This window comes from Spermophilus citellus (genome assembly GCF_964194105.1).
Source record: "Spermophilus citellus genome assembly, chromosome: 9".
Classification (NCBI taxonomy): domain Eukaryota; kingdom Metazoa; phylum Chordata; class Mammalia; order Rodentia; family Sciuridae; genus Spermophilus; species Spermophilus citellus.
In genome coordinates, this window is record NC_138191.1 from 108,816,962 (window position 1) to 108,841,812 (window position 24,851).

General features: G+C 41.4%; 1 long non-coding RNA gene across 1 annotated transcript in view; it reads left to right on the plus strand.

Annotated features, from left to right (window-relative positions):
* The window catches only part of LOC308655635, a 33,524-nt gene extending 10,033 nt beyond the window's left edge, over positions 1-23,491 (plus strand). Inside the window, exon 2 of the long non-coding RNA XR_014023482.1 lies at positions 22,863-23,491. This is a non-coding gene — a long non-coding RNA (uncharacterized lncRNA). The remainder of the gene's footprint in view (positions 1-22,862) is intronic.
* The last annotated feature ends 1,360 nt before the right edge of the window (positions 23,492-24,851 follow it).

Sequence of the window (24,851 nt, forward strand, 5' to 3'; positions counted from 1 at the left end):
ATTTATTAAATATGTTTTTATAAATTGCTGGTAAATGGAAAGTCAATTTAAGATGGCTTTGTTTCTGTGTCTTCACTAAAAACAAGATGATTAAGGGCTGGGGATGTGGCTCAAGCGGTAGCGCGCTCGCCTGGCATGCATGAGGCCCAGGTTCTATCCTCAGCACCCATACAAAGATGTTGTGTCTGCCGAAAACTAAAAAATAAATATTAAAATTTTTAAAAAAGAGTTAAAATTCTACTGATATATGTTGTTCTAAATACAAGGAGCAAAAAAAACCCTAATTTGGGGGCTGCGGATATGGCTCAAGTGGTAGTGTGCTCCCCTGGCATACGTGAGGCACTTGATTCGGTCCTCAGCACCACATAAAAATAAAATAAAGATATTGTGTCCACCTAAAACTAAAAAATAAATATTTTTTAAAACCTAATATTATTGAAAAAAACTACAAGAAAAGTAAATATATACAGGAAGGAAGGAGGCCAGTATTTTATTTCATTAAAATAAGAGTAATTTTATACACTCATGAATTTTTTTAAAGAGAGAGAGAATTTTAATATTTATTTTTAGTTTTTGGCGGACACAACATCTTTGTATGTGGTGCTGAGGATCGAACCCGGGCCGCACGCATGCCAGGCGAGCGCGCTCCCGCTTGAGCCACATCCCCAGCCCTATTTTGTATTTTATTTTGAGGGGAGTACCGGGGATTGACCACTGAGCCATTGACCACTGAGCCACATCCCCAGCCCTATTTTGTATTTTATTTTGAGATAGGGTCTCACTGAGTTGCTTAGCACCTCACTAAGTTACTGAGGCTGGCTTTGAACTTGCTATCCTCCTGCCTCAGCCTCCCAAGCCACTAGGATTACAGGGGTGTGCTACCGCACTCAGTACAAATTCATGAATTTTTAAGGACTGTTTCAAATTGTAAATTTAAAAGATCAAAAGCAAGAATAAAAATATAAGAAAGTTATAAATATAAAAATGTATTTTCTAATAAGGAAAAAAATTCTGAAAGAGAAAGTATTTAGTATGACAAAGTAATATTTTTTTTTCCTGAAGTTCAAAATAAAAAGTAAGACGGGACAAAACTAAGAATGTAAACAAGTTATAGAATGTCTAAGTAAGTTACAGAAGGTTTGTAAAAGGTCAATTTCAAAAAGTTTGTGTGTAACTAAGTTGCATATTCTCAACTTAGATGAAGTTATTTAAGGAGTTTTCTAAGGTCAGCTTTTAAAGTATAATATAAAAGTCTAACTCTCTATACTTAAAAAGTACAAGATTTTCTTAAAATATTGATCCGATCTTATTTATCAAGATAACTTCTTGTGTCTATTAGGTTTTATTACTTAGGGAAGCTAAGTCTTAAAGAAATTAGGGTTTATACCTATTTCAAAGTCTTATAAATGATTATTTTATAGCTCTGGTTAAATTTTAAAAACTTAAATTTCAGATATTACAATAGAGTTGTCACCCTAAATTTATGTGACTAGTGATATGTATACAAATGGAAACTAAATATGTTTATCTGAGCTTTGTCTAGGTGTTATATAAAATTTATAAAACAAAAGCTATGTAGTTTAATACAGGTATGGTAACCAATGAAGGTTCTCTTGTATACATTATATCTGACATAAAAGGGCCACTCTGCCATTTGAAAACCTGGCTTACATCTGTTTGCTTTAACTATATAAATGTTTTGTTGTTATATAAATGAGATGCATTTATACATCAGATAATAAGTCTGCTTCTGATACTCACCTGAGTAAAGACTCTGCCTCTCACCTTACTCCATGTTAGGGTGGCTCCAAAGTAGGCCAGAATTAAGTTCATTTAAAGTTACGTTCAAAAAGTACATTTTTGTTGTAAAGATTACTGTGATCTCAAAATAAACAAAGGATATAATGCAAAACTAAGAAAAGTTTTGGGTGAATTATAAAAGATATTTAAGGTTGTAAGAGAGTTGTATAAAGAAAAAATTTGTAAAGGATTTCATATGGGATGAGTTAAAAAAAATTAATGAATCTTTGTAGAGACTAAATAGATATTAAATATACCTTAGTGCTATTATAGAAACTATATCTTTTGGTTCAGAGCTATTATACAAACTAAATCCTCATACAACTTTATAAATGTTGGCTGTTAGTATTTTACAAAATTATTACTTCTAACAAAACAACCTAGGTAATTTGATTTTTTTTTAAAGATCGAGTGATAGAGGGAGGGAGAGAGAGAGAGAGAGAGAATTTTTTAATATTTATTTTTTAGTTCTCGGCGGACACAACATCTTTGTTGGTATGTGGTGCTGAGGATCGAACCTGGGCCGCACGCATGCCAGGCGAGCGCGCTACCGCTTGAGCCACATCCCCAGCCCACAACCTAGGTAATTTGAGACAATAAACCAAAAACTATAGGACAGATAGGCTATCATGCTGAGTTTTAGTACTAATACTGACCCCAATATATTAAAAGGGATAACTCCAAAATCATAAATATTAAAATTAAAACCCAGTACTCTTATTATGAAATGGTGAAACTGTCCTGCTGGATATTTAAAACGAAATATCAAAGTCAAGGAAGTAAAAGAGATAAGAAAAAACCACCCTTGCCCTCTAAGGTCAGCTGGAATTCAGAGAATGATGAGACTTGTCTAAGGGCCCTGCAACTCTGGTGAGTCACTCGACCTTCCTATCAGGTAGATTGTGAGGACCCTGGAGAACAGGAAGCCAATCAGTGTACATCTGCAAAGATGAGGGTCATTGGAAAGGGAAAATTCCCTGATGATTCTGAGGGAAGCCCCACGTGGTCAGCAAGACCCTGATCCATTCTGACAGATGGCATGATTGGTAGAGGAAAGCTGAAGGAACCAAGAGTCTTCTCAGATTCCCAAGAATTATCCCTGACAAATCTCAGCTGACTCTTCTTCTTATTATTATTTTTTGTAGTTGTAGATGGACAGAATGCCTTTATTTTATTTGTATGTGGTGCTTTCTTTATTTGTATGTGGTGCTAAGGATCGAACCTAGTACCTCGCACATGCTAGGCAAGCACTCTTCCACTGAGCTACAACCCCACCCCCCTCAGCTGACTCTTAATGGTGGATAGGGACAGTCAATTTTTTGACCAACATGGTCTTGAACATCTGGCAGCAAATTATAACCAAAATGCAAGCAGACAGGGGCATTTTAAAACACAATGGCTTTTTAATGTAACTTGAAATGTACACTTGTGTCAGTCCTCCCAAAAGGAAGTAAAACTGAGAAGCTATAAAGAAAGAAAGTGTCTGATCTGATAACTACCACAAAAGATGCTGCTTGTGTGACAAGTTAGCTCTAAGTCAATTTGAGACCTATGAATTTTCCTAACCTCCTACATGGTAAGCCCAATTTAGTTTTCACTGGTATGATTATTTAGCTCTGATATTTATCTTCCATATTGGTCTAGAAGGAGAAATGTGGCCCATGAAAGCCCTAACTGACTTTACCAAGAGAGTCCTAAGGGACACAACTAAAGGGATCCTTCTGCTAACACAGAGGTAACACCAATGAGAAAGCTATTTTACAAAAATCAGATGATATTCCACAGCTCAAAAGGAAACCTGTGCCACTATAAAAATTAAATGTCATGTCTATGTTTTTAATAACTCTGTTGATGTTCCTAAAGCCTTAAATGGCTTCCATTCACAAGTAAATGACATGTCAGACCACACCTTAAATTCCAACAAGTTAATATCTTCATGGTCTTCAGAAGCTAGCTGATAACACTGATTATTTTGTGCTAATTGTTTGCAAACATCATGCTTTGCTGTTTGTTTATTGTTGTACTAGCATGATCCTTACCCTCTGTATACCTCATCCAGTCACCTGCCAACTGCTACCACAGACCTCTGTACTGCCCTGTTGCACAAGACACCTACAGAGTCTATCAAGCTCCAGATGGTCACACAAATGCTATCTACCATGAAGTATCACCTGACTTTTAAAGGGGTCCATTAGATAAGCTTCTGTAGGAGGCTCCTGACTGCTATTCACCTCTCGACATCCTTTTTCAGTCTGAAGAATCTGGAGTGGTCATCACCCAAATTCCCTAACAGCAGTGAGGCTTACCTCTCCAGAGAGGGTATGACGTGAGAAGGAAGAGATAAAGATGGGAGGTCAGGGAGATGGGCCCCTGGGTACCTTCCTGGGCAGTAGAGCACAAACAGCACTTGCAGATATTTGCTTAGTAACTTAGAGAAAAGCTATTTTTCAATCAGAACCTACATGACTAGGGTCCATGCCTCTCCAAAGAAGGAAAAATGCCTGATTGATATTTTCATTGGACTAAAGGCTGCATGAATGCCGAGTGGACACTGGATGCCTTATCCAGGCTTGGGCCAGAGGCTGACTTCCCTAAATTTATATATCTGTATAAACCCCTGGATAATAGGCACTCTTTCGTGTCCCTCTCTTGGGACTGCTCCCTCTTTGGAAGTTCTGCTTTCTCCTGTTACTTGGCTGTCACCCTTCTGTCTGTGGATTTTATTCTTCAAATCATGAGACAAAGAACCCAACCCCACGCTCCATGCTATACTGTCATCCCCTGCCATGACCTTATCCCTCCACGATTTGGACATTACTCTGTCTAACTCAGTCCCTGAGATCTTCACGGGGGACGTTCTGTGGTTGCCAGAGCCTGCTGAGCCTGGGGTTACTGTCCCTCCCCAGAGCCCAGTTCAGTTCAGTCTGTCTCCACTAACACTGACCCAGGCCCTCTGCTCCAGGCAAAGTGCTAGACGTTGGGGTTCAGGGAAGCCCAAGCAGGCTGGGGAAGTTGCTCAGTGGTAGAGTGCTTGCCAGCTGTGGTCCCCGAGCACTTCACCTGCCTTCCTCACTGCGTCCTCACTACAGTCCTTTGAGGTTGGTTGTCTTCTTTCCATCTTTCAGATGTGAAAACTGAGTCTTAGGATAAACACCCTTCCAAACCATCAGCTGTCGTCAGCAGAGATGGGGTTTGAACCCACATCTGTCTGGTTCCAAGACTCTTCCAGCTGTCTGATGAGAGACCTCCCTACCCCAAGAGCCCGCAGTCAATAGGAACTGAGCAGCCAAGGAAATAGCTAACATACCTGCCAAGCACAATGAAAGTATACAAAGCTAGGTAAATGATGGATGGTTTGTTTTTTGGCCTTCCTGCTGCCTGGAATGCATTTGACTATTACACAAAGGAGTCCCCACGTCATCCCCTGAAAGCTTACATTAGGATTGTTATTGGGCTGGGGCCATGAGTGCTTGCCTGGCATGTGTGAGGCACTGGGTTCAAGTCTCAGCACCACATAAAATAAATAAAGAACGGTATTGTGTTCATCTACAATTAAATTTAAAAAAAAAAGGATTGTTATTTGAGAGGGAAATAAAATTCTACATTTGAAGCCATCATTATTTTGAATCTTTTTACAGCAATAAAACTTATTTCAACTCAGGGCTTCCCAGTGCTTTTCAAGTCATGGGTGGGACATATGGAAAATAGCAGCATTTATGTGACCCATTAGGGCAAACTCAATTTTGAGAAAGTCTAGGACTTGGTGAAAACACTAGTCACATTTTCATTATAGTACATAATTATGAAAAGACATTAAAATACAAAGAATTTAGGAAGACAGTAAATATTTAATTGGAATAAAACTTCCAAATAACATCTTTTCAACTTTTTTTTATAAGAAATCAGCTTTTCTTATGGTTTTTATATTAGATTTTAATTCTTGAAATGGCTACAAAATTCCTGATTGTTTTTGCTTCCTTCAAATTCACGATCATCAACATTAACAAGAAACTTTGCCTAAGTAGACTTTGCAAATGGCAGAAATATCTATCGTATTCCTCCAATAGTTAGAAATGTCCTTCTTTCTTGTCTTTAATTGAATTTGGATCCTTTGAAATTTCCTTTAACAATGCAATTGTTCTCTAAATCTAAAAGTTCTGGCTTTTCTTTCATGGATGACGTATAATGTTTAATTTCTTGTAATAATATAAAGGGCATTAGAATACAAGAGTACTTTTTTATGTTGACTATTTTTTAATTATGGTGAAATTTTCTTCAAACATATACACACACTGGTCTAACTATGGAATTTTTTTTCATAGTCTTAATCCTTTAGGTTTTATATTATAGTTCCAACTTGGTTCCCAGGTAAACCATTTGTAGTTTCATGTCTACAAAGGTAAATTTTTTCTTTGAATCCACAAACATTGTTAGCACATATCAATATTGTGTTAAGGGTTCCCCAGGGCACCCTCAGGCTCAACGATTTGCTGGGAATTACAGAACTCAAAACAATTGTTATACTCCTGGTACAGTCTATTACAGTGAATAGACACAGATTAAAGTCAGTAAAGGAAAAATGTGCCTGGGAGAATCTATGAAAAACCAGGCTCCCATTTCACATTTTCCTCCAGTGGAGTCAACTCATTTTTTCTAAGAATGATGCATGAAAACATGGCAGAAGTGTTGCCAACTATTAGGGAGGCTCCCCTAGCCTTGGTGTTCAGCGTTCTAATTTAGGGGTCAGCCACATAGGATGCAGAGCCTACATGGAAGACCTTAGCTACTCAGTATCCTGCCCAGACCCCCAGGGGTCAAATTGATACAGCATTCTCTAAAGCCTGAGGCTCAAAAGTGCTCTTGTCATGCAGGATAGTCCAAGGGCTCAGGGGTTATCTGCCAGGAGCTGGACAGGGGCTAGTCCATTGGGAGTGTGTAGGCTTTGGGAAATGCAGACCTTCTTGCTTAATTCTTTACTGTACATATATACTTTCGTATGATTCTTAGAACTGTTGATTAGTTTCAGAGACTCAAAATTAAGATTTTGAAGCTAATTACTATCCTTCAAAGAATCTCAAAGTAAGAATGAGTCCCAATTTTTAAATTTTATTTTAACTTTTTAAGATCCTAAACTTTGGACAAAAGTGTTCTTTGTACAGTCAACCCATTTCTGTATGAAACGGCAGAGAAGAGTTTTATTCTCCTGTTTCTTCTCACGATGCTAAACACAGGGCTGAGAGGCTTGGGTCTAAATGTACTGTTTAGATCACAGCACTTATTGTGGAATTCAGATCTCCATGGAAACCTTAACAAACAAGGTACACACAAGAGACAGAGCTTGTCTGTGAATACAAGGAAGTGTTGCTAAAATCTCAGGATCTTTGGAATGAACTTGGGACTCCTTGATGCTTGTTGTCACTACAGCTGCCCATGAGAACTGTACAGGCTCACCCAGTGTTGTCACAACCTGCTTATTTACCTGACTACTTCCTCTGCACTGGGCTCTGAGCATCCTGCTGGTACTTCCAGCCGTCCATAACTCCCCATGCCAGTAGATTCATTGCTGCCATGAACTCTCTTTTGATTTTCTGAATTAAATTTGGTTCTGTCATCTGAGATGTTTTCAATGCATCCACAGGATTGTTTCAAAGTAAAAATTTTCCTATTTGCTTCTTCAGCCCCAAACGTAGTATTGGTGATTTTCATGTGAGTTGGTAAAATGAGAAATTCTGAAATTTGGGTGATGTATTTTGGCTTCAGTTATTAAAAGCAGAAGCTTGCAATTATTTTCTTGAATTTTGCCTGAATTAAGAGTTGTAAAAGAGCTCATTAAAGAACATTTTTTCTTGTTTTGCAATGACAGACATTTGCCATAGCTCAAGTGTTTTCCTGCAATCGTGGAAATGTTTGCAGATTTGTGTATGGTGTACAGTTAGGTGCAGGCAGAGATGGCCTGGTCACCTTCTTTCATGTCCCAAGATAAAGGACTTGGGGGCCAAGACATAGAACTAGAGGGGCCTAGAGAACAAATAGGAGACCACCCTTGGTATGTTTTTTTGCCTATAGAATTAACATTTTTTGGACAACAGTGTTTAGTGATTTTTATGACTTCTCCATTCTAATAAAAAAGTTTCACATTATGATGTAAAAAAATTATCCATACAATTAAACCTACCTAAACACAAAATGCTTAAAGTTGCTATGGGACTTTATACTCATAGGCATTCTATATTTCTAAGAGTTTTTTTGTTTTGCTTTTTAGTTGTAGGTGAACACAATACTTTTATTTTATTTATTTTATTTTTATGTGGTGCTGAGGATCAAACCCAGTGCCTCACACATGCTAGGCAAGTGCTCTGCCACTGAGCTATAACCGCTGCCCCTCTAAGAATATTTTATACATATTTTATTGCATTTACTTATTAATTTTTAAAAATTCAGTAAACAAAATAGGGAGTATCAACATACTGATACTCCCTATTTTGTTTACTGAATTTTTTTATTTTCATTCAGCTTAGTAATTAAAATTCAGCTTAGTAATTAAAATTTTCATTCAGCTTAGTAATTAAAATTCTGAACATTCACCACATTAAAGATTACTCATGCTCAAGTATGATCAAAATTATTGTGAAATTTGATTATCAGGAGCTAGAAAGTCTCTGAGTCTCTTAATTGATTTAATTAATATATTTTCAACTGTTTTTGGTTTTAGATGTTAACTTGTATTTTTTTTTTTTTTTTTGGTACCATGGATTGAACTCAGGGGCACTCAACCACTAAGCCACGTCCCCTGCCCTATTTTGTATTTTATATTTAGAGATCGCACTGAGTTGCTTAGCACCTCACCTTTTTTTTTTTAATATTCTTTAGATGTTTATGGACCTTTATTTTATTCATTTATTTATATGTGGTACTGAGAATCAAACCCAGTGCCACACATGCTAGACAAGCACTCTACCACTGAGCCACAATGAACCCCTAGCACCCCACTTTCGCTGAGGCTGGCTTTGAACTTGTGATCCTCCTGCCTCAGCCTCCCCAGCTGCTAGGGTGACTGTGCCCATCTGTTTTTTTATTTTCAAGTATTTTTATTGAGTCATAAAATACATTTGATAAGCTGTAAACCTAGCATGAATCTACAGTGCACACTTGGGTGAATTTTTATTTACATACATACCAGAGTCAAATAGAAACAGTTTCTTTTCCTCCAGGTGGCCTCATTCCTTCACCTGTAACCACAGACCTCATTATAGCCTTAAGTTAGATTTGTGTGTTCCAGGTGTCACATAAAAGGAACATGTGGCATGGGCTCTTTTATTTGATTTTTTTTTCCACTGGGCATAATGTTCAAGAAATCCGTCCTTGTTGTGGCCTGTGGCTGTAGCATCTTTCTTTTTACTGCCATGTAGCACTCGGCTGTGTGGAAATATCTCGGTTTCTCTATTCATTCATCTGTTGATGAGCGTTTGGATCCTTTCCAGTGTAGGGCTGTTATTAACAAAGCTGCCGCACCCATACATGTCCGGGTCCTTCTGTGGGCATCTGTACTCACTGCCCCGGGGTAAGTCAATACCCAGAACTAAAACCCAGAGTCAGAGCATGCACATGTTTAACTTTAGAGATGTTTTCTCATTTTTAAAAGCAAACAATAGAAGCCAGGGGTAAAATTTAGTGGGAGAGCGCTTGCCTCACATACGAGGCCCTGGGTTCAATCCCCAGCCCTGCAAAAAAACGACCACAACAATAATAAAAACAAACAATACTTCATCCTCAGGGTCCATCAAGAATCAAACTGTATTCAACATTAAAAATCAAGTCACTCACCAAGTCAAGAAAGAACAACTGAAAAATTTAACAAAATAACTTGTTTTCTGTATGGAAAACCCTTGCCATGAAATAATCATGATGATGACATTCATTCTTCTGTGTTTGAAAAATAGGAGAAAATTAAGTTAAAGAACTGCCAGTGTCTTGGGCCGGGGTTGTGGCTCAGTGGTGGAGCGCTTGCCTTGAATGTGTGAGGCCCTGGGTTCAATTCTCAGCACCACATGGAAATAAATAAATAAAATAAAGGTAATTGTGTCAAAGAAAGAAATGCCAATATCTTGCATGCACTTGAAAAATAAATAAGAATGTTACAGATGACAAATTGTGACCAGGATCAAACTACCTGAGATTATCTGACAGGCACTTTTGTGGACTATGACACAATGTGAACACAACAAAGTACTTTCTGGCTGATGGATCTGGAGTAAAATCTGAGCTGCCAAAGTGATTCTTAGAGAATTCAGGAGGTTTATAGAGGGAGCCAGTAAGAGTATTCAAATGTCTTTTTGAGGTTGTGGATTTTTGAGGGGTTGGGCAGGTCAACATGTGTACAACTCATTCCTGGCATGCCAAGTGCACAGTTGTGTCCTAACCAATAGAAGGACAGACTCCAAGACAAAACATCTCCTGTGGTCAAACAATTTTGGAAGATTCTCTGCTAAAGGTCAACTTCAGATTAACACTGCAGCAATTTTCAGAACCTTTTGAAATGCCAATGCTGCTGGACATGTTATACTCAAATTCGGGACCCCAAAAAGACCACCAGAGACCAAGATCGATGTAAACAGCAAAGAGGTGTTTATTGCGAGCTAGCTTGGTCCTCCACGGCTCGCGCGCACACACACACACAGCAACTGGTGATGCTGAGAGGCCCCGAGCCCAGGGTTTGCAGCAGTTTTATACATCCTTTGGGGGAAGGCAGGGACCCCCCACATACATCATAGCATCTCTTAGCAAATCATCACACACCGCGGGAAAATCAAATAACAACTCTAAAACATGATTAGCACATTCACTGGCGGGAACAAGTTGGGTAGGGGTGATTGGTTAGTACAAGAGGGGGATTCATTTGAACTGATTGGTTTAAGCCCAGAGGGGTGTTCATGCTGAACTACGGGGTTTCCCAACACCATAAACTACTGGGAGGGTCATCTGGCATCCCAGGTATTTCCCTGTCTCATGCTGATTGGTGGCTGCTAGGGGGTTGCTATGGGTTCCCACCTAGCCTGACTGAGTCAGGGACACCTGGTGCAGCAGATCTCTCCTCTTATTTGTAGATAAATAACTTAGCAGGGTGAGAATGTGCCTAGGAGTGCTCTGTGGGTCTTTCCAAGGACAAAGGTCATGTCCCTTCCTTGGACAGGCTTTGCTCTGAGGTAGAGGCTGGTTTTTCAGACACAGTGGTGCATGCCTATAATCCCAGTGACTTGGGAGGCTGAGACAAGAGGATCTCAAGTTTGAGGCCAGTCTCTGCAACTAAGAGAGGCCCTAAGCAACTTAATGATACTCTATCTCAAAATAAAATAAAAAGAAAATAGACTGGGAATGTAGCCCAGCAGTAAAGCATATCTGTGTTCAATACTCAGTACCAAAAAAACAAAGAAAGAAAGAAATGCCAATGTTCACAGTGAATTCTTTGGGGCCTCCCCTGGAAGTGGACAAAGCACAGAAACTTGCAGCTCACATAAGCAATTATTCAATAAACATATTAAAATATTCAATCTCATAATTAAATTCACCATAAAAGAAAATAGAATTGTTTAGACAGAAGAATGGAAAAATCTGAAAAATCTCTGTAATATCCAGTGCACTCAAGTGCACTGTAAGGTGGGGGCTGGGTAGAACAGCTTCTGTGAAGGAATGTCAGTTAGTGCGTCAGTCACTCAGCTGCATGTAAGTGAAAGACAATGACCTCATCAAAGAGAAATTTTAGTATCTTCCCAAAAAAGGAGTCCAGAGATAAGCATTCAGATCAGTGCTGCCACTCCACACCACCCAGGCCTCAGGCCCCTTCTGTCTGTTTTACCATGTTAAGCATAGGGCTTCTATTCTCACATTTGCCTCCTTGAGACCTCAAGGTTCCAAAATGGCTGCATTACCTCCAACCTCATTTGCATTCTAGGCAAGTAGGAAGGACCAACAAGAATGAGCTAATTCCAGCAGACTTTTCATGTACATCTCAGTGTCTGAAACTGGCCACCCCTAGATGCAAGGAAGACCAGAAATTGTAGATATTTCAGCTGGGCATATTGCCTCTTTCAGTGAAATCAGATATTGGTTTCCCTGATCTGCCTTGCCTATGCTCGCCTATGATTCTGCCCCTTGACTTCTGCTCTTCACCATCATTGATCAGAACAGGTATTGTTAGTGCTCCACTCAGATCCTTCAAATGCCCCCCTTTGCATCATTTTGTGTGTGTCCCCCAGCTTTGGTTGTGTTTTCTTCCAATACCTGAAAAACCAGCCTCTACCTTAGAGCAAAGCCTGTCCAAGGAAGGGAATGACCTTTGTCCTTGGAAAGACCCACAGAGCACTCCTAGGCACATTCCCACCCTGCTAAGTTGTTTATCTACAAATAAGAGGAGAGATCTGCTGCACCAGGTGTCCCTGACTCAGTCAGGCTAGGTGGGGAGCCATAGCAACCCCCTAGCAGCCACCAATCAGCATGAGACAGGGAAATACCTGGGATGCCAGATGACCCTCCCAGTAGTTTATGGTGTTGGGAAACCCCGTAGTTCAGCATGAACACCCCTCTGGGCTTAAACCAATCAGTTCAAATGAATCCCCCTCTTGTACTAACCAATCACCCCTACCCAACTTGTTCCCGCCAGTGAATGTGCTAATCATGTTTTAGAGTTGTTATTTGATTTTCCCGCGGTGTGTGATGATTTGCTAAGAGATACTATGATGTATGTGGGGTCCCTGCCTTCCCCAAAGGATGTACAAAGCTGCTGCAAACCCTGGGCTCAGGGCCTCTCAGCATCACCAGTTGCTGTGTGTGTGTGTGTGCGCGCACGCGCGCGCGTGGAGGACCGAGCTAGCTTGAAATAAACACCTCTTTGCTGTTTACATCAATCTTGGTCTCTGGTGGTCTTTTGGGGGTCCCAAATTGGAGCATAACATACCTAGTACTGATACCTCCGGTTACTGGTGACAAGTCCTGCTTCCCCACATGTTGAAGTTTGACTATAGAGAAGCACGCACATAGAGGCAAGCACATAAAGCAGGGTTTATTTAAAAAGGGGCCACATAAACTTCTCCCTCAAGGGAAAAGGGGGCCATAGCTGGTATCCTGGTATCCCAAGAAGCGAGGTGTTCTGCCCTTTTTATAAATCCTAGGCTTCCTTTGTTCTCCTGCCTTTCCACGCTGATCTTTCTCTTTCCTGCATGCATGACTAAGCCCTGGAATGCTTGGTGGGACCCAGGTGGGCTGAAGGGGGAAGGGCTGGACGAGTAGCCAAGGACACATTAACAACCTTCTAGCTCCCGGGAGGGAGGGGCAATTCCTGGGACAGGTCACCTTGGCAACAGGTTGGAGAAGGGGCAGGTTCTGGATAAGGGTGAAGGAAGGGCTCTGAAGGAATTAACATTTCAATCCCTCAGGGGACAGTCTCCAACTTCCCAGACTCAAGCAAAATTGGCCTCCTTGATCCGACCTGACTCGATTTACCTATCTACACTGACTGCCTGTCTAATTCTGGCTTCAGTACTTAATATATTTTATTATTTCCCCACCCCAGAACATAAGCTCAAAGGCCAAGAATTTTGCTTTATTCTTCTTTGGATCCCTTGCACTGGGATTAATGCCTGCCAGCAGGAAGGCCCCAGATGTATTTGCTGATTGAATGAATGAATGCTACCTAAGGATGTGCACAACCCTGGGCACTAGAAGGCCACATTTGACACTGAAGATAGAGTTTATCCATGTTGGTGGCAGGAATGGGATAGGGAGGGTGCAGTTCTATTTATAGGGAGAGCCCTGAGAAGGGAGAAAGGCTGTGGTCAGTCTGTGTGAGTAAGGAAGGGGGCAAGACCCTGAGGGCCCAGGAGGCAGGGGAGTCGTGTGCGGGCAGCCAGGGCGCTTGAGCTTTGTCCAGTGGGTGGGTTTAAGTTGGAGGAGGAGCAAAGGCAAGAGCTGGGCTTTAGCAAGTGATCTCCTGGTGGTGACAGGAGTAAAGTCGGGAGGGGACCACCAGGTGCCTGGAGGTCTGTTGGGGGTTTCCTTGCTGCCGGTCCAGCTCCGGGAGCAGGGTTGAGCTGTTGGCGCTAGGGGGCGCTGTGAGCTAGGACACGAGCTTCGTGCCTCCAGGCCCCTTTGGGCACCTCACCTGGAGCGCTCAGAAACTGTTCAGTCGCCACCACTGTCCTGGGAGCGGCACGCAGGCCCTTGAGCAGTCTTCCGTGTCGCGTCTTACCTGACTTTCTCTTTTGGTGTAAAAAAGCCTGAGACTGTGAGGCGCTTTGGGGAGGGGGCAGGAGGAGAGGCAGGTACAGCAGGTAACAAAACAGGAAAGAGCCACGCTGTTTCGGAGCACGTGGGTAAACCAGGGCCCTCAACGTGTGTTTCCCGGGGCCAAAAGCATCAGCTTCTCCTATGAACATGGGAGAAATGCAGACTTTCAGGCCCCACTGTAACCTGCGGATGAGACCCTCTGGAGGCAACGCCCAGCCATCTCTGTCTAAGGAGCCCCTGGGGTGGTTCAGATGCAGTCAAGTCTGAGTCACTGATCTGGGAAGACCCTGGATCATGTACCGAGTGCCTCAAAAGACTGATCCCAGCAGTCCTGATCAGAAGGGCTCTGGTCAGAAGCAAGGCTATGGAAGGCTTCCTGTTGTAGAGGAGTCAGCCAGAGAGGGACAAGGAAGGCCTTCCAAGCAGGAAGAACCCCTGTGCCAAGCCCCAGAAGAGGAGGTGCAGTCTGTTAAGCTCCAGCTCCCAGGAGCCTAGCACAGAGGGCTCATCTTTATCCCACAAAGTATACGCTTAGGACTTCTTCCTAGGCCAGCTCTCAGGTTTTGAAAGATGTTGACTTCCAAACAAGTTGCTCTACATAATTAATAATTCATTCACTTCCTACTACTTATTAATCAATATATATATAGCTCCAGAGTTTCTGATTAGTGTGAGATGTCCAGACTTCCCATTCTGAATTAATAATGATAGCAACTACCATTTGCCTAGAACCGACTCTGGCCAAGCTCACTGCCAAGGGCTTTATGTGTCCTATGTCCTTCAATTGCCAACATAAACCTCGGAGTGGGGTACTCTTATCACCCCCATTTTAATGAAGAAGATACTGACAAGGAGCAGCTAAGTCCCTTGCTCTAACGCAGGCCATCCTCCTGCAGAACAAACTTGATCCAAATCCTTCCCCGTGTCTTGGGAGTGATGGAGTTCCAGCCCTAAAGAAGGATACCTGGCCTGTCAGCAAATACGGTCTTATCTTGAGCAAATGCTTAATTCCTGCTGTGCATTTAGAGGCACTAAAATAGCTCATGGTACCCATTTCTATCTTGGGAGCTCCCAAGGGTTCCGGGACTCCAGGTCAGAACCACTAAGCTAGTCCATCCTTCTCTGTCTCCTCCCCCAACACGTCCTCACCACGGGCTCTCCTGATAAAATGTGGAAGTTCAAGGAGGGGCAGTGTAGCAGAGCAACCTTTTAGGACCCCCCTTGAAGCGTCTCCTGAGACCATAAAACTAGAAAAGAGCGCCCTGGTCCTTGGGGCTTTGTCCCCATTGCTTTCCTTCACTCTCCTTCCCCTATCTCCCGTACTCCCTTCCTTTTGGAGCATTTACTGAGCCCCTGCTCTGTGCCAGCCTCTGGTGCTGGGGACAAAGGGACAAAGAGGTGCTCCATTCCACTTAATTTCTTATAGGCTATAGCATTTTGCTGCCATGTGCTAACTTCACCACAAGGCAATTTCTAGCAGATGTCACCAGCAGCAGCACCAACTACAATGTCATTTGCTGGCTTTGCAGGATACAACACCACATCACCCACACCCCCTGTACCCCTACACCCCTCCTTCCCTACCCACCTCTCTGTCCTCAGTTCCTAAGATGGACAGATTCCATGCCATTAGCCCTTTAGAGGGGCCTGGCTGCCTCCTCCCTTTCTCAAAGGGACCATCTGGTAAATTGACTTGCAGAATCTGTCCTTTCTCCCTCCTCATTGCAAATCAATTCTTCTCTCTTCCTTTTGCCAATTTTAGTCAGTTTTAGGCTTCTCCCTGGTAGGCAAGTTCACTTAGTCTGTTTGTATTAACAAACTAGTTTTAGGTAACATGTTTTGTACTGGCTCCCAGGAGGACAGACAGCAGTTAGACCTGGGCTGGGAATGGGAGGCTACCACACTCTGCATGAAAGTTATTGATGGAACAGGTGCCTCAATTGTTCAGGGAGGGCCTGAGCTGTACTAAGGGCATATTTATTGTGCCCCAACTAAGACTAGAAAAGCACAAGCAGAGTCTCTGGCTCTCAGCTCTAAAAAGAAGCCAGAAATTTTGGTGGGAAATCTCTAGAAGCCAGTAGAGGGAAATGAGATCCAGCAAAAAAATCTTGTTTGCCCTCTGGGAGTCATCTGTCTTTTGAGAGGACTTGTAGTAACCAAGTGATATATAAACCAATATGTTAGTAAAAAATTTTTAAAAGAATAAAAAATGATTTTTAACATTGTTACAGAAGTAGTATATGATCATTGAAAACATTCAAGAGATCAGGAGGCTGAAGAGTTCAAACCAGGTTGGGCAACTTAGTGAGACCCCATCTCAAAAAAATAAAAAAGATCTGGGAATGTAATTCAGTGACAGGGGACACCTGGACTCAATCCCCAGTACTGGAAAAACAAAATTCAAGTGATAATTATAAACGTGTGAATTTCAATCTTGACCTTCAACCTAAATCACTGTCAATATTTTGTTGTATAAATATATAATCACATGGATACATATATGGAGCTGAGAAAATGCAAAATAGAATAAAATATTAAATTAAAAATATGTTACATGTTATAGCATTACATTATCTATATAAATTATATAGGACTGGGATTATAGTAGGATTCAACCCCCAGCACTACAAAACCACACACACACACACACACACACACACACACACACACGTTTAGTTTATATGTTATTCACATTGCTTTCATTTCAAATTTGAACACCAAGTTGTGGACATCTTTCCATGTTGGTATCTATGGACAGATCTCTCTCAGTCTTTATATTATATTATATATATATATATATATATATATATATATATATATATATATATACTATATAAATATAGTTTGATAGAAATTGATTAATTTCTCTCCAAAAAACAATGTACCGATTTAACTTGTGCCAGCTGTGACAAGAAACATATCAATGCTGTACCCAACACTGGGTGCATTTTAATTTTTGCAAATTTGATACCTGAAGAATAATGTCATATTGCTGTTTAAAATCTAGATTTGCTTTTCTGCTGAGTTTTTAGCCACTTGAATGTCATCTTCTATGAAATGTATTTTCCCATGTTAGTTGCCTTTTTTTCTTACTCATAGTTTTCTTTCTTACTTTTCTTCCTATGTACTTTTTTTAAAAGTCGATTGTAGCAGTTCTTTGCACGTGAGGCTATTAGCACTCATCTGTTATATGGAAAGCAATCAATATTTTCTCCTGTTTGGTGTTTGTGATTTGCTTTGGGTATTTTTTTCCCTCTGTAGAAGTTTTAAAATATTTGTGTAATAAGATCTGTCCATTTTTCTCTTGAAAACTTCTGGGACTCGTGTTATGTTTTAGAAAGATTTTCTCCACTCCATGATTACCTTCTCTGATATTTTCTTCTAGTATTTTTTTTTTAGTTGTTGATAGATCTTTTATTCTATTTATTTATACATGGTGCTGAGAATTCAACCCAGTACCTCACACATGCCAGGCAAGTGCACTACCACTGAGCCAAAGCCCCAGCCCCATTTTCTTCTAGTATTTTTATTTTTAATGATTTGGGTTTTTTTTTTTTTTTTTTTTTTTTTTTGGTATGGATATATTGCATCTGGAATTAATTTTAGTGATTCTAGTGAGTTAGGAAGTTTGATTTTTTTCTAGATTGCTCATTAATTATCCTAACATGTATTTTGCCCTCACCTATATGAAGTGCCACCCTTATCATACCAGATTTTCTTATCTGTTTGGGTTTATTTGCAGGTTCTATTCCACTCCATTTATCTCCCCATTATCAGTTTCTGGGCCAGTCCATTTGTACACTTTAATTATCATGGTTTTTATGTTCTCATCCTCTTTCACATACCTTTCTTATTGTAAGACCATCCTGTTTGGTGAGCTGCACACCTTTTCTCTGACAATGTTAATGCCTTTAGAACAAGATCAAACTGGGTCTGAGGATGTAGCTCAGCAGTAAAGTGTGTGCTTAACTTGCACAAGATCCTGGGGTCCATCCTAGCACCACAAGAAGAAATATAATAATGTCAAACTTTCTCCTCAAGGTGACTCTACATCACTTATTCGTTCAGAAAATACTTACTGAGCACCTACTTGTGCCAGGAGTCTTCTGGAATTAGGACAGACAGGTGACTCCACCAACATTGGCCCCACTTCACATGTCAATTTTAGCAATTCACCCTCAAGGCCACTGTGATTTCAATGATTCCCAAGTTCCACTTCACTGTCACCCCCAGAGACTCTCCTGGAAGCCATGACCAAACTTTCAGATACCGCAATAGGTAACAGAGCCAGAAGAGTTTGCATCTTAATTAAACCCGACATTCTCTCCAATATTGTTAAAGAGACCTTATCCAGTTCCTTCTGTTCCCATCAGATAAGGAAAAACCAAAGCAGAAGGCTCACTAGGAACTATGGTGTGCTCTGAGCCTTTGGAGATAGATTATTATTATTTTTTTCCTGAGTAAAGCGAGGAAGAGAAAATAGAAACTAAGAACACTGCCGCAGTCTTGGCTGGGCACAGAATCACGAGCCACCACACAGCTTTGTAGATTCAAACAGCAATTCTTTATTCCCGAACTCACACCGGCCTCCACACACGTTCTGGGGCAATCCCAGTTCTCCTCCCAATTCACCTACTATACGAGGCTTTCTTCCCAAAATCCTCTCTGAATCTCACGAGAGCTCAACGGGAGCTCAGGCAGCAGGAACGCCCTAATCCTGGCAGCAATAATCTTCAACCTCCAACTTCCCTAAAATCCCTATTGTCTTAAACTGGGAACGCCCTAAACCCAAGGACCAGGATACTATACTTCCTCAAACTGCAGGATACACCCTAATCCTGGATCCACCCTCGTCCTTGAGTAGGGTCACCTTTCTCAAACACACATGCAATGTCAACAGCGAAATTCCAAGGCAAGTCCATTTAACATGGGGTACGCTGGCAAGGAAATTTCGATGCGTCATTCCTACTTGGTAATGGCCCTCAGCAGAACACTAGGGTCTAGAAATACTCTGAATTCCAACAGTGAAAAGGCAGCATGGGGTCAATCAGTTTGTGTGAACGGGAGCATGTCACCTAACTTCTCTGGGTTCTGTCACACAAATCCAGGCTCAACAAACACACAGTTGTGGGCGCTTTTCACATGTTCAGTTTTACTCAGTCCTGGGAATTCTCCTGGGAGACAGCATCCTTACTCCTGGTTTATGTTCAGGATGCAAGGCAGCCACTCCTCTGGGAGCAGCGGAGCCGGAGCAGGGTTCAGCATCCTCTCCTGCTTGGCGGGTGCTTGTGGATGCCAGCGGTGGTCCAGCTCCCCAGCCACCCAGCTCAGGGGGCCTTGTGCATTCTGGGCACTTCCCACAAAGAACAGAAATGGGGGCCTGCTATGAAGTTGTGCTTATTAAGACAGGACAGGCTGACCCGTGGGAAGGCATGGAGAGACCAAAATCATGTCCCCTTATGAGACTCTGGTAGAGAGCCATGGAGGCACGTTCTCAGTGAAACATCGAAGGCTGGACTGGCTCACAGAGCAGGAAAAAATGACTTCCCAACACATGTGATGGTCTGCTGTAGATGGTTAAGACGCTTAAATCTCAGAAACAAAACTCTAAAACTCACGGTAGAAAATACAGGTAGCGGCTGGAGTTGTGGCTCAGTGGCAGAGCACTTGCCTAGCATGTGTGAGGCACTGAGTTCGAGTGTCAGCACTGCATAAAAATAAATAAGGAAAATACAGGTAAATATCTTTTAGGGATTTGGGCAGAGAAGGATTTTTTAAAAGGTCTGAAAGGCATTTACTACAAAATATAAGATCAACAAACTCGACTATGTTTAAGTTAAGAACTTACAGTCAGTGAAAGGCACCTCAAAGAGAGTGAAATGATGACTTGGGAAGTGGGAGGAAAATCTCAATAACTATATCGAGTATAGAGAGTGTACAATTCAGTGAGAAAGAAAAATGAAATAAAATGACAATGGATAAAAGGTATGAGAAACACAAACAAAAAAGGTGTGAGCCGGTGTTTCAGGGAGAAAGACACACATCCAGCCAAAAGTGTGAAGTGATTTTTTTTTAATATTTTCAGTTGGAGTTGGACACATACCTTTATTTTATTTTCATGCGGTGCTGAGGATCGAACCCAGCGCCATTCGGGCTAGGTGAGTGCTCTACCTCTGAGCCATAACCCCAGCCCCATGAAGTGACTTTTTTTTATGTATGATTGCACAAATGGTGCAACTTTACATAGTGTTGTAAGGGTCCGGCGAAGCGTCGGAGAAGGGGAGACCACACGAGACTAGCTCCATGCAATGGCAAGGGGGATTTATTGGGGATCCGTTCCAGCGCGCTGGGGCTCCGTGCTCACTCAAGAAGGGAGAGCAGCCCAGAGCCCAGAGCAGAGGTCAAGCAGAGCTTAAGTACACTTTTTGGAGAGGGTGGGGGGCTTTGCATACATCAGAACAAATCATCATGAGGCGCGGGAAAATTGAACAACAACTCTGATACATGATTAGTCCATTCATTGGCGGGAACAGGCTGGGCAGGGGTGATTGGTCACTTCTAAACTGGGTACACATTCAAACTGATTGGTTCGGGCCCTGTGACAAACTGCACAGGGCCCTAGGCTGAATGGCCAGTAGGGCGTTGTCTTAACTATCTCAGGAATCTGGGTGTAACAGAGGAATTTAATAATACCTAATCTTTTACATTTTAATTCAAGCTTTCCAGCTTAGAAACTTTACCCTTTCAGTGTAAAACCAGAGAAATGAAAAGTTGTGCTCCATTGTGTACAATGAAACAAAGTGCATTCTGCTGTCATATATAACTAATTAGAAAAAATAAATAAAAGAGTGTGAAGTGATGTTTCTGGATCATTTGTGATCTGGAAAATGCAAATCAAGACCTCAGTGAAGCAGCATTTAACATCCATTCAATCTGTCTTAGTTAAAAGTCTAATAAAACTAAATGCTGAAAAGGGTGTAGACCTCTCGGATCTGGGGGAGGGGTGTGTGAGTGGAGGAAACCATTATGAAAATTTCTGGCCAGGTATGGTGGCCCACGCCTGTGATCCGGTCAGGAGGCTGAGACTGGAGGATCAAAGCCAGCCGCAGCAAAAGCAAGGTACCAAGCAACTCAGTGAGACCCTGTCTCTAAATAAAACACAAAATAGGGCTGGAGATGTAGCTCAGTGGCCAAGTGCCCCTGAGTTCAATCCCCGGTACCAAAAAAAAAAAAAAGGGAAAGAAAGAAAGAAAATTTCTGGCATTATCTTCTGAGGATGAACTTCACAGGTCTTCTGAGCCAGCAGCCTCACTCCGAGCACTGTTCACTAGTCAGACTGGAAACCATCTGGGCGGCATGGCATTATTTCTTCATAATTATTCATTCCCTCTGCACCCTTGCCTGGCTCAGTTGGCAAAGACCCTTCCCAGGAGGAGCTGCAGCTGGCTCTTGGCTGCACAGAGTGAGAACCAGAAATAAACATTTGTTGCTATCAGCCATGGAAATAGTGGGGTTGTTTGTCCCTGTAGGAAATGATGAAAAGTATCCATCTCTAAAGGGGAGTAATGAGTGGGCCGTGATGTGCTCCTTTAGACTGCAATCCGAAAGAATGAACTAGAGACGGGCTCAAACACAAATTTATCTTGCCAATAGTAATCAAGAAAAGTAGAGCTGAAAGGTTCTATACAACGTCATATCCCTTTGTAAAGTTAAAAATGACTAACATTAGAAGTATGTTTTTAAGGGATGCAGGTAATTACAATCAATTGTGATATAAAGGAAAACAAGGATTGATGAACACAGGCTCCAGGGAGACTGTTCCTCGTGGGTGGGTGATGAAGGCCGATTCATTCATGAGGCACAGGAAGCACCATGCCTATGACCCCCATCCTTTGAGGGGCCCATAAAAATATTTTAGTTTCTTTAAAAGAAAAAAAGGGACTGGGGCTGGGGCTCAGCTGGAGCACACTTGCCTGGCATTTGTGAGGCACTGGGGTCAATTCTCAGTACCACATATAAATACATAAATAAAATAAAGGTCTATCAACAACTAAAAAAAATTTAAAAGAAAAAAAGAATGAGATGGCTATCCAGAATACAAACAATAATAAGTGCTGGAGAGGGTGTGGAGGAAAAGGAACACTTTACACTGTTGGTGGGATGGTAAACTAGAGTACTGTGGAAATCAGTATGGAGGTTCCTCAAAAGACTAGGCATCGAACCACCATGTGACCCAGTTATACCACTCCCTGGTATTTATCCTAAAGAATTAAAGTCATCTTACTACAATGATACTTGCATACCCATGTTTATAGCAGCACAATTCACAACAGCCAAACTATGGAATCAGTCTAGGTGTCCATCAATGGATACATGGGTAAAGAAAATGTGTTGTATATACACAAAGGAATTTTATTCAGCCATAAAGAAAAATGAAATTATGTCATTTTCAAGAAAACAGATGGAACTAGAGACCATTCTGTTAAATGAAATAAACCGAACTCAGAAGGCCAAGGGTCATATTTTTTTTCTCATATGTGGAAGCTAAAGGGAAAAAAAGGGTAAAAAAAGTGTGGGGGGGTGGGGATCTCATGAAAATCGAAGGGAGATCAGTAGAATAGAGGAAAAGGACCAGGGAGAGGAAGGAAGAAAGGGAGAGGGGAGTGTTGGGGGGGTGATATTGGCCAAATTATATTGTTATGTTTTGTGCATATACAAATAAGTAACAACAGAGCCCACCACTGTGTAAACTATAATGCACCAATAAAAAATTATGTGGAAAGAAAGAAGAGGAAAAAAGACCAGGACATATGCTTCCTGTCTCTTGCCATGTGATACTCTATGCCACCTCTGCCAGCAAGAGGGCCCTCATCAAGTATGGCCCCTCGACACTGGACAAGAACCATAAGCCAAAATGAACTTCTTTATATTTTTTTTTAAAAAAGAATGAACTTTTAAATCAAAGAAAATGTTTTAATATATAAAATATATCTTATTCAGTACCAGTGCAATCATAAAGCATAATACGTGTGTGTATATATATATGTCCATTTATGTGCATGTGTTGGGGGTGTCTGCATGTGTTGCAGGAAGAGGTCCTCCAAAGTAAAAGTATCCAGGATCCATGAAAGTCAAAATACAGTATTGAGGGGAAGCAGGGCATGGAATGGGGGAACTTAGGATACTTGTAGGTTATAGTCAAGGTAATAGCTTTGGTTTTAGGTGACATGTAACATTTTTATAAGTAACTAAACTGCAAGTATAATATACATGAGTCGATGGAAAGAGTGTTTCATAAACCAAAGATTACGATAATCTAATTTTGTGTGCCCTGGATTCCCCTGAAAAACATTTAGCCAAACTATCAGATATTGAATTTACATATACTTCCAAATAAAATCTGGTCAATATTTTTGCTTGGAGTTTTAAGTTCGCAGATTGGGGGTTGTAGCTCAGTGGTAAAGCTCTTGCCTAGTATGTGGGAGGCTCTGGGTTCAATCCCCAGCACCACACACACACACACACACACACACACACACACACACACACAAAGAGTAATTTGAGTTTGCATCTGTGAACAGTGAACATCAGTTTTTAGATCAGCTTTTATGTCTGAAATGGTTACACAAAATTCCTGATCAGAAATTCAAAATAAAGACCTCTGCAAATTAACATCCCCATATTTTTACAACTACTTAAGCACATACCACAATTGCAATGCTTGGGATGATGTAAGTGGACTTTGAATTCAATAGAACTTTGTGGTATCAAGTGTTCCAAAATATCAATGAAGCTCTTATTTGCAGAAAGTTCATTGTTAGAGCAGTCAGCCAGCAGCTGCCTTGGATATCATCAGATAACGTAGCCACCTGGGACAGACCCAGGTTTTGTGGAAGCCTGGGGTTTACACATTTAGGAGAGGAAGGGGCAGGAGCCTTAAAAAAAATAAAAAATAAAAAACAGATTATGAAATTACAAGTACACCATGAACACTCCGTGGGATTGTAGTATTGGACCCACTTCTTCCCCCTCTCGAGTCTCCATCTTTGTCGTGTGACTTGGCAGTTCAGGCCACTAACGAGGCAGGGTGTATTCCCACCTTCTTGACCCTGGACTTGGCTGTTGGACTCGCCTTGGCCAAAGAAATTGGGCGAAAGTGACAGCAGGAGTCTGGCTCTTGATCCCTGTCCCTTGTCATGAGAAGGACATTACCTGTTGAGCGCCTTGGTCCAAGCAGGAAAATAGGGACACCTGGGGCAGAGCCATCCAGCTGTCTCCAGCTAGATACCTGCCTCCCAGCCCTGCAGCCTAACATCTGCAGATCTATAGTAATAACTGAGTGTGGTTGAAAAGTCCTGAATTGGGGGTGGGGGTAATTTTGTGTCATGTCACAAAGCAGTATTGTATAATAGCTAACAAACACAGGTATAAACACAAGGGCATACTTGGCTTTTTTAAAAATATTTTTTAGTTGTAGATGGACATAATACCTTTATTCTGTTTATTTATTTTTTTATGTGATGCTGAGGATCGAACCCAGGACCTCACATGTGCTAGGCAAGCGCTCTACCACTGAGCTACAACTCCAGCCCACAAGGGCATACTTTCAATGAAAGAAAAATTACAATGAAATATAAAATTGCAGCAGCTGACAAATAGCTCGAAAGTCATAGAATCCAGAAAAACACATTACATTCCTATTAACTGTTTGTCTGGCATGCTCCTGCAATTTCCTACAGTTTTGGCTCCATTTTGTAATTTTGTGTTTCTAG